The following is an 8,294-nucleotide window of genomic DNA, read 5'->3' on the forward strand; positions in this document are numbered from 1 at the left end:
CCTATATGTTTTATCGGCACCCAATGTGGACATTTTGTGGTAAGATTTCCTAGTTCTTGCGATAATGCGTGCGGCCAAGTTTAGAGTTTTTCGACCACATAGCAGAACAATAAAGTAATCTGCTAAAGGCTGACGCATAAATTATCGTGGCTAGCTGATTGCGATTGCTTAACACGGTTAATTTTCGCTAGGCTTGCCACACAAGACGAGACGGTTTTTAAAACAAGGTGTTTGAAGATAATTTGACGGTCAGCATAATCCCAAGGTCCTTGGCCGTTGATGCAGGAACAAGTTCTTTCCTCAGTGAAGATACCGTAAAATCCCTGGAAAAGCCCTGGGATTATGTAACTTCAAAAGGTGTTTTTGGGTGGGCTTATAAACAGGGGGAGGGGGGTGGGGGTATATCGGGGGGGAGGCATATAAGCGGGATAAAAAAATGTTTCGGAACGTCGAGATAAAACATATCTGAGAAACGAATTAAAGCTAACATACCTTTACATCTAGAGCTATTACCCTATTTACCCTATTATTACCCTATTACCCTATCAGCCTACAGTCAAACCTGTATTAAGCAGACCCCATATTAAGCGGGCACCCTCTATCATGTGCACCGTGGGGTATAAAATTTGCTTAAATAATCAAGGGATATTCTGCAATCTTCAGTAGAAAATCAGAAGAGTGTCTGATTACACGGTACAAGCTCGCTTACAACTGCAAATTAGCGTTGGTAACTTTACATTTAATTAAGGCACCTGCTATAAGACGTGAATGAAGGAAGAAAAATCCATTACAGAAGGGTTGGGATGTTCTACTAAGTAACATTTCGAATGTGAATGTCTTTTTCAATACTTATAAGAATGTTCTATATTGTTTTACAGGCTGTTAATGTTTCAGCCGAAATCGGTTAGTCGCATGTGAAAATTAATAAGAACTGGTAATCAACATGGAAGCTACTTGTAGATTCGAAGTGACAAGTTCAGCTGTTTTGCTATATTCGAATAAAACCTATCAGAAAGAGTTTTTAAGAGTGGATTTTTCTGCAAACATAGGACGGCAGAAGTCGAAAAATCGATTTTTCTCTCTTTTCGTCCACAAATAGCCCTTACGTAGATATGAAACGTGATATAGTTTTTCTGAGCTTGAAGCGCTTTAAATTCGAGAAAATTGAGGTAAAAGATTTTCGCCTAGACGGTCGCCAAAATGACCGATCACAAAGGCTTAAAATTAGCAATCTAGACTTGATTTGCATACTCGTGTAAAGGAGAACCAAAACATATCGATATTAATTCTTGAAAGATAAAGTATTCAGCTATCCAAAACAGGTTAGAACTTGACTTGAGGGCCATTTGAGAATAAACACACAATTTTTAAAAAAATCCCTTTCAGTTACGAGGTCGAATTCCTAATTTATGAATAACATTCAGAGATATTTTTCGACATGTGCCATAACTCCAAATTCCTTGAAACTTAGCCTTTGGAACACTTTTTATGTTGTTGTGAAACATGTATTAAAATCAGCTTGGGTTATTCTTCGAGTGGTTTTTGAGGCCCGGCTGAAAAATCCCGAATTTACCTAAAACCTGACGAAAAGTAAACAAAGGACTTTAGCATGTTGGTCTGAGGGCAATCTGGTATAGGCGTTTAAAGTCCTTGTAATATTACTTCCTTGTACTCCACACTTTTATGTTGTTGTAAAACATATGTCAAAATCAGCTTGGATTATTCTTCGAGTTGTTTTTAACGCGCCACTGAAATAACCGGATTTCAACGAAAACACCAGTAAGAAGTAAACAGTAGACTGCTTGCGTGTTTTTCTGACACCAAGAGACAGAAGAGAGTACTCCTTTCATTATCATATTTTCGTTCTGCAGGTTAGTATGCTTCTTTTAAAGTAAAATAAAATGACAACATGAGTTTATTTATGCATTCAAAAGTACCTTCACTCACAGGGAATATTTCAATCTTTTTACGTAAAATTAGATTTCTGACAAACGGATAATGTGTAGATTTCACAATCACGGCACCGCAAATGTAAACAATTTAACCTGTTTAACTGTGTACATGTATAAGTAAAGTTACAGAGTTGCATTTACATGTACTTCAGTTGAATATTGAAAACGGGACTGCAAAGTAAATGTTAGCAGGCGCTTTTTTCTCCAACCTTCTAATATAGAACTTGCCTATTTAAGTCATTTAAAGCTGGGAAGGTACAACGGAGGGTATAGTAACCTGCGCCGACAAAAACAACAACATTTATCGCAAGAAAGATTTCCGCTGGCAATCCTGACATAGCAGCATTTACAAGTCTTAGGATTTTTTTTTCCTATTCTTCTCTTCTTCTTGACATCTTCGTGGAACGGATACCATGATGGATAGCGGCAAATTGGTGTCACCTAACCTGTCTTTTCGCTGCCAAATAGGATTCGCTGACCTCTGACTTTCCTCGACAATCTCGTTCATCAGTTTATGCGCTGATAATGGAAGAATAACTGACCAGAGTCCACCTGCATTGCTTAGCAATTCTTCTGATCCACAAACACATCAGTTCATATTTTTAAAACATACCAAGTATAAACGCTAGAAACCTTTAAAAAAGATCCGCATTTGCGAACTACTGTCGTCGGACCTTCAATCTGCTGTAAATATGACGCATTACGCCTTCCGAAAGCAAAGGAAGTGTTAGCAAAAGTCTCAAAATTAATTAAGGGTAGAGCTTCGATCATTATATAGTTGCGTTGCAGTATGTTTTACACGACGGCCAAAAAATAAAACAGGGCAAAAAAAGAACAATAGAACTGAGGATACATTTCATTTTCACAAGCAGCGTGACGTCTAAAACAGCGCAATTACCGGTCAGCGGTATACGGCCAGTCTATGACGCATCACCATTCCTGGTCCGCCATCTTGTATTAAGTTGCGGTCGTGCTATCCGCCCCGGAATAAAGCCGTTCTACTCAAGTGATTCGTGTCGTTTCTCCCGGTATACCCTTCTCGCTGGCGTGGTGGCATCGGTGGGATCGTACCTAGGCCTTCTTTTATTCCTCGTCCAAGCTAAAATCCGCCCGAAAAACCGAGCGTAACAGCAGCGCACCCTGTCGTTGTTCCAGCACGAATCCCTGTTCTACACAATACAGAATGGCTTCAACTCCGCGTGCACCGAAGCAGTGGTGCCTTTCAAAGGTGGAGACAATTAACAGCTTTGAGAACTGGAGGCAGAACTTGTTATACTGCTTGTCCTTGGATAATAACTTTGCCCCTTTTCTGGCTGAAGGAGTTACTTGGCTGAAAAAGACGAAAGCCCAGCCACTAAGAGGATTCGAAGACGACGGTGAAGACATCGCAGCTCCAAAACGTCTAACTGCTCAGCAGAAGGTTAGCTTTCTAGAGCTTATGCTTGGCCAAATAGCTAACTACTGTCCAATTATTTCAAGGAGCACTTTAGTTAAAAACTCGACCTCTCTAAAGTTTATTTGGCAAACGATCAGACAGCACTTTGGCTTCCAAGTTACAGGAGCTCACTTTATTGATTTTTCTGATATGCAACTTGAGGCAGGCGAGCGCCCTGAAGATCTATACCAGCGGCTTATGGTCTTTGTTGAGGACTCACTCCTTCGAACCAGTGGTCTAAGTTATCACGGTGAGTCACTGCAAGAAGACGAAGAGCTCTCCCCAACATTGGAAAACCTTTTTGTACTCACATGGTTGAAGCTTATCCACCCGAGTTTGCCTAGGCTTGTCAAGCAAAGATATGGTACTGAACTGAGGTCCCGAACACTCGCTTCTATCAAACCAGAAATGTCACAGGCCCTTACTTCCCTACTGGAAGAGATTCGAGCCTCCGACGATGCAAAGATTCTCCGTACGGCGGTCGGTAATGGATACCATCGCTCTCCACCGAGTAGCAAAGGCCCGGTCAAGCCAGACTCCAGAAGGCCTCGGCCAGGCAAGGTTTGTCCCCTCTGTAAGCAAGCCGGCCGCTCAGATATAAGGCATTTCCTCAGCGAGTGCACATACCTACCCGACAGTGACAGACGTTACATGGTCAAGGCTCGCCAGATTGTTGGCATCCTGGAAGCAGAGGCAGAACCAGACGCCACCTTTGATGGAACCCCTACTGCTTGTGATGGAGACGAAAGTGATTATTCCAGCCCAGGCGCCGTAGTATACCGAGTCCAGACCCGCCAGTCCCCATATTTTGATGTCTTCTTCCATCACCATGTTGTGCGAGGTACCGTAGACAGTGGAGCTACAGGAAATATGATCAGGCACGCCACTGCAAGAAAACTTGGGTCTCCGATAGTGAGTAGCGCTCAGTCAGTTCACCAAGCAGACGGCTCTTCCAGACTTCAAGTCATCGGTGAAACCCGGATCACCTTCACCCGTGACAACAAGGAATTTAAGTTCGAGGGCCTGGTGGTCGAAAATTTGGATGTCGACATCCTCGCTGGCACTCCTTTCATGGAAACTAATGACGTGACCGTACGCCCAGCTAAGCGTGAAGTGATCCTTGGGGATGGCACGGTCTTCACTTACGGATCATCCCCCTCCTCTGGTTGCAACGCTTCCGCCTGTCGCGCATTTGTGCTCCGTGCTCCGCCGTTCAAGGAAACTATTTGGCCCGGCGATTTCATCGAAATGCAACTACCCGAAGAGGCCCAACCTGATTCAGAGTATGCTATCGAGCAAGGCACCGATTCTCCCAGCTTTCGGAAACTCCAGCAGTCCCAGATATGGCCCCAGCCGAGCATCGTTTCAAGTGTCGCTCGAAAGATACGCATTGCAAACCTCACAAACGAGCCTCGCATGCTCAGGCGCAATGAACATTTCTGCCAAGCCACACCCGTTTTCGAACCCAGCGACGACTCCATTGAAGTACCACAGCCTAGTGTAGCTTCGCCTCCCCCTTTGCCAGGCGGCCACCCGTCGGCCGTGAAGATTGATCCCGACAACCTTCTGCCCCCAGACATACGAGTCAGCTTCAGATCACTGCTAAACGAGTACGACTCAATATTTGACCCTAAAATCACGGGTTACAACGGTGCAGCTGGCCCATTCAAGGCGAAAGTAAACATGGGTCCCATCGAGCCCCCACAACGCAAGGGGCGCCTCCCTCAGTACGCACATGGCAAGCTCGTAGAGCTGCAAGATAAGTTTGACCAGCTTGAGGAGCTCGGTGTCTTCCAGGGTCCTGAGGAGATTGATATCACAGTAGAATACCTAAATCCATCATTCCTTGTTAAGAAGACCAATGGTGAATCCCGTCTCGTCACGGCCTTCGCGGATGTTGGCCGCTAGAGTAAGCCTCAGCCGTCCTTGCTCCCTGACGTGGACTCTACTCTCCGACAAATCGCACAATGGAAGCACATTATCATCTCAAATTTGACCAGTACATTTTACCAAATATCCCTTGCACGCGAGTCTATGAAATACTGTGGTGTTGCAATTCCTTTTAAAGGGGTAAGAGTCTATACGCGCACTGCGATGGGAATGCCCGGCTCAGAAATCGCTTTAGAAGAGATCATGTGCCGCGTTCTGGGTGATCTACTGCAGGAGGGAATCGTCACCAAGATTGCAGACGACTTCTACTGTGGAGGCAATAGCCCTCAAGAGCTACTCCAAAACTGGAAGAGAGTACTCCAGGCTCTTTACAGGTGTGATCTGCGACTATCGGCATCAAAAACAATCATCAACCCAAAGACCACTACCGTACTTGGCTGGATCTGGAGTTCCGGTACTCTCTGTGCTAGTCAACACCGCGTCAATACTCTAGCCTCCTGTCCCGCGCCAGATGCAGTTGGTCAGATGAGATCCTTCGTAGGTGCCTACAAGGTCTTATCTCGTGTGCTTCCTGGATGCTCCTCACTTCTCGCCCCACTAGATAACGTCACCGTTGGACGTCAGTCCCAAGAAACCATCGCCTGGACTGATGAGCTCCGGAGCTCCTTTGCAAGCGCCCAACAGGCACTCTCAACCTGTCGCACCATTACCCTCCCCAGACCAACAGATCAGCTCTGGATTGTGACTGACGGAGCCGTCCGCAAACCAGGTATAGGTGCCACCCTTTATTTCACCCGCGAAGGGAAACTGCACCTCTCTGGCTTCTTTAGCGCCAAGCTGCGTGGTTCACAGACAACGTGGTTACCGTGTGAGGTGGAAGCATTATCCATTGCAGCCGCAACCAAGCACTTTAGCCCGTTCATCATTCAGTCATCCCTAAATGCTTGCATCTTGACAGACAGTAAGCCCTGCGTCTAGGCCTATGAGAAGCTATGTCGTGGTGAGTTTTCGACAAGCCCTCGCGTCTCCACATTCTTGTCTGTTGTGAGCAGGTATCAAGCTCAGCAATTTTACCGTCTGACTTTGCTAGTCGTAATGTTCCCTCTTGTGAAGATGAGAGATGTCAGATCTGCTCCTTCATTAGTCGTACGCAAGAATCCGTAGTCCGCTCCACGTCTGTGCAAGATGTACTATCAGGCAGTGTGTGCCTACCTTTCACAAGCCGTTCGGCTTGATTGGCAGTACAAGCTTAGTGTGCTGACCTCCGACGCACGCACGCACACCTTGTTCAAGGCACAAGACCTTCCCGGAAGACCACCAATGTCAAGGACGTCAAGAGGTATTTGAACGTCGCTACCGTTGCTAGCGATGGACTTCTGGTCGTTAAACGCAATGAGCCTTTCGTGCCAGTCCGCGAATGCATAATCATTCCACGCCAGGTGTTAGATGGCCTGTTAACTGCTCTCCACATACAATTGAGTCACCCCACCTCCCACCAGCTCAAGAATGTCGTGAAGCGTTACTTGTATGCCCCAGATATGGACAAGGCTGTTCACCGAGTCACCAGTGGCTGTCACTCTTGTGCCGCGTTACGCCAAACCCCTACAGTTCAGCAGGAGCAAACAACTTCCGCACCTCCCGAGGCAGTGGGCCAAGCATTCGCGGCAGATGTGATCAAGCGCCACCGACAGCTCATCCTAGTCCTCCGAGAGACAGTGACATCGTTTACCGTAGCTGCACTCGTCGACAATGAACGTCACGTGACCCTGCGTGATGCCCTTATACAGCTTTGCCTCCCTTTGCGTCCAATGGATGGCCCTCCAGCAATGATACGCACCAATCCTGCCCCTGGGTTCAAGGCGTTAGTTGACGATCCGCTTCTTCATCAGCACAGGATCACACTAGAGATTGGCCAGGCAAAAAATCCTAACAAAAATCCTGTAGCCGAAAGGGCAGTACAAGAGCTAGAGGCTGAGCTCCTTCGTCAAGACCCGTTGGGTGGAGCAGTAACCACACTCGCCTTGTCCGTAGCAACTGCTGTCTTAAATTCTCTAATCCGCTCCCGTGGACTTTCTTCGCGCGAAATGTGGACTCAGAGGGACCAATTTGCTAACGCCCAGATCGCCTTCAGTGACAACTCCCTCAGTAGCACTCAACACCTCATGCGACTCAAGAACCACCTGTATAGCGAACAGTCCAAAGCTCCACTGGCACAAAAGCGCCCAGATCCGCCCATTGTAGTTGGTGACCTCGTGTACCTCCACTCAGACCGAAACAAGTCCCGCGGCCGCGACCGGTACCTAGTAACATCAGTGGAGCCCCGTTCTGCAACATCAGAAAGTTCATCGGATCTCAACTCCGCAGCTCTTCCTATCGCGTAAGGCTCTCTGAATGCTTCAAGGTTCCAACCGAGATGTCCGCACCTCTACTTCATCGCACACCGCACACTGATAGCCACGATGATGGTGATACCGAGGAACAGGCCAGACCACCGGCACCTCCTGATATCCCAGAGGACATATCAACACCCCCACCTTACAGCAACAACCAGAACGTTGTACCAGTCCTTGCCCAGACCCCGACTGAGATCGTGACCGATTGCCCTGACCTACCGGTTCCTGATGAGGATGATGAAGCACAGTCTCCTCCAACAGAATCCAACCTCGCTACGGATGCCTGCCAGCTAAGGTCGTCTCGCCCTCGACGCCCCCCTGAGCGCTTCAAGGACTATGTTACGGAATTTTGATATATATAACACTCTGCAGCGTATTACGAATGACCAGTAGTTAGCCCGTTTATGTTACCGACCTTACATATGTTATCCTGACTTCTTGAAGCTTTTTCATTAATTAGTATAGTTATAGTTGAAAGACGATCATATATTAGAGACTGTTTATCTGTTACGTAGAGGACTTCCCCTAGTTTAGTAGCTATTCGGCTTACACCCTTTGTTCCAGTTCTTAAGAAAGGTAAGAGAACAAGAGAGAGAAAGGTCACGCCATTACCGGTCAGCGGTA

The 8,294-nt window shown here is 46.7% G+C and overlaps 1 pseudogene; it reads left to right on the forward strand.

Moving 5' to 3' along the window:
• Positions 1-3,135: 3,135 nt before the first annotated feature.
• On the forward strand, positions 3,136-8,023 carry LOC149095888 (uncharacterized; annotated as a pseudogene).
• The last annotated feature ends 271 nt before the right edge of the window (positions 8,024-8,294 follow it).

The sequence above is a fragment of the Orbicella faveolata genome, unplaced genomic scaffold, assembly GCF_042242905.1.
Source record: "Orbicella faveolata isolate gen_17 unplaced genomic scaffold, um_ofav_v1 contig_48, whole genome shotgun sequence".
Taxonomy (NCBI): domain Eukaryota; kingdom Metazoa; phylum Cnidaria; class Anthozoa; order Scleractinia; family Merulinidae; genus Orbicella; species Orbicella faveolata.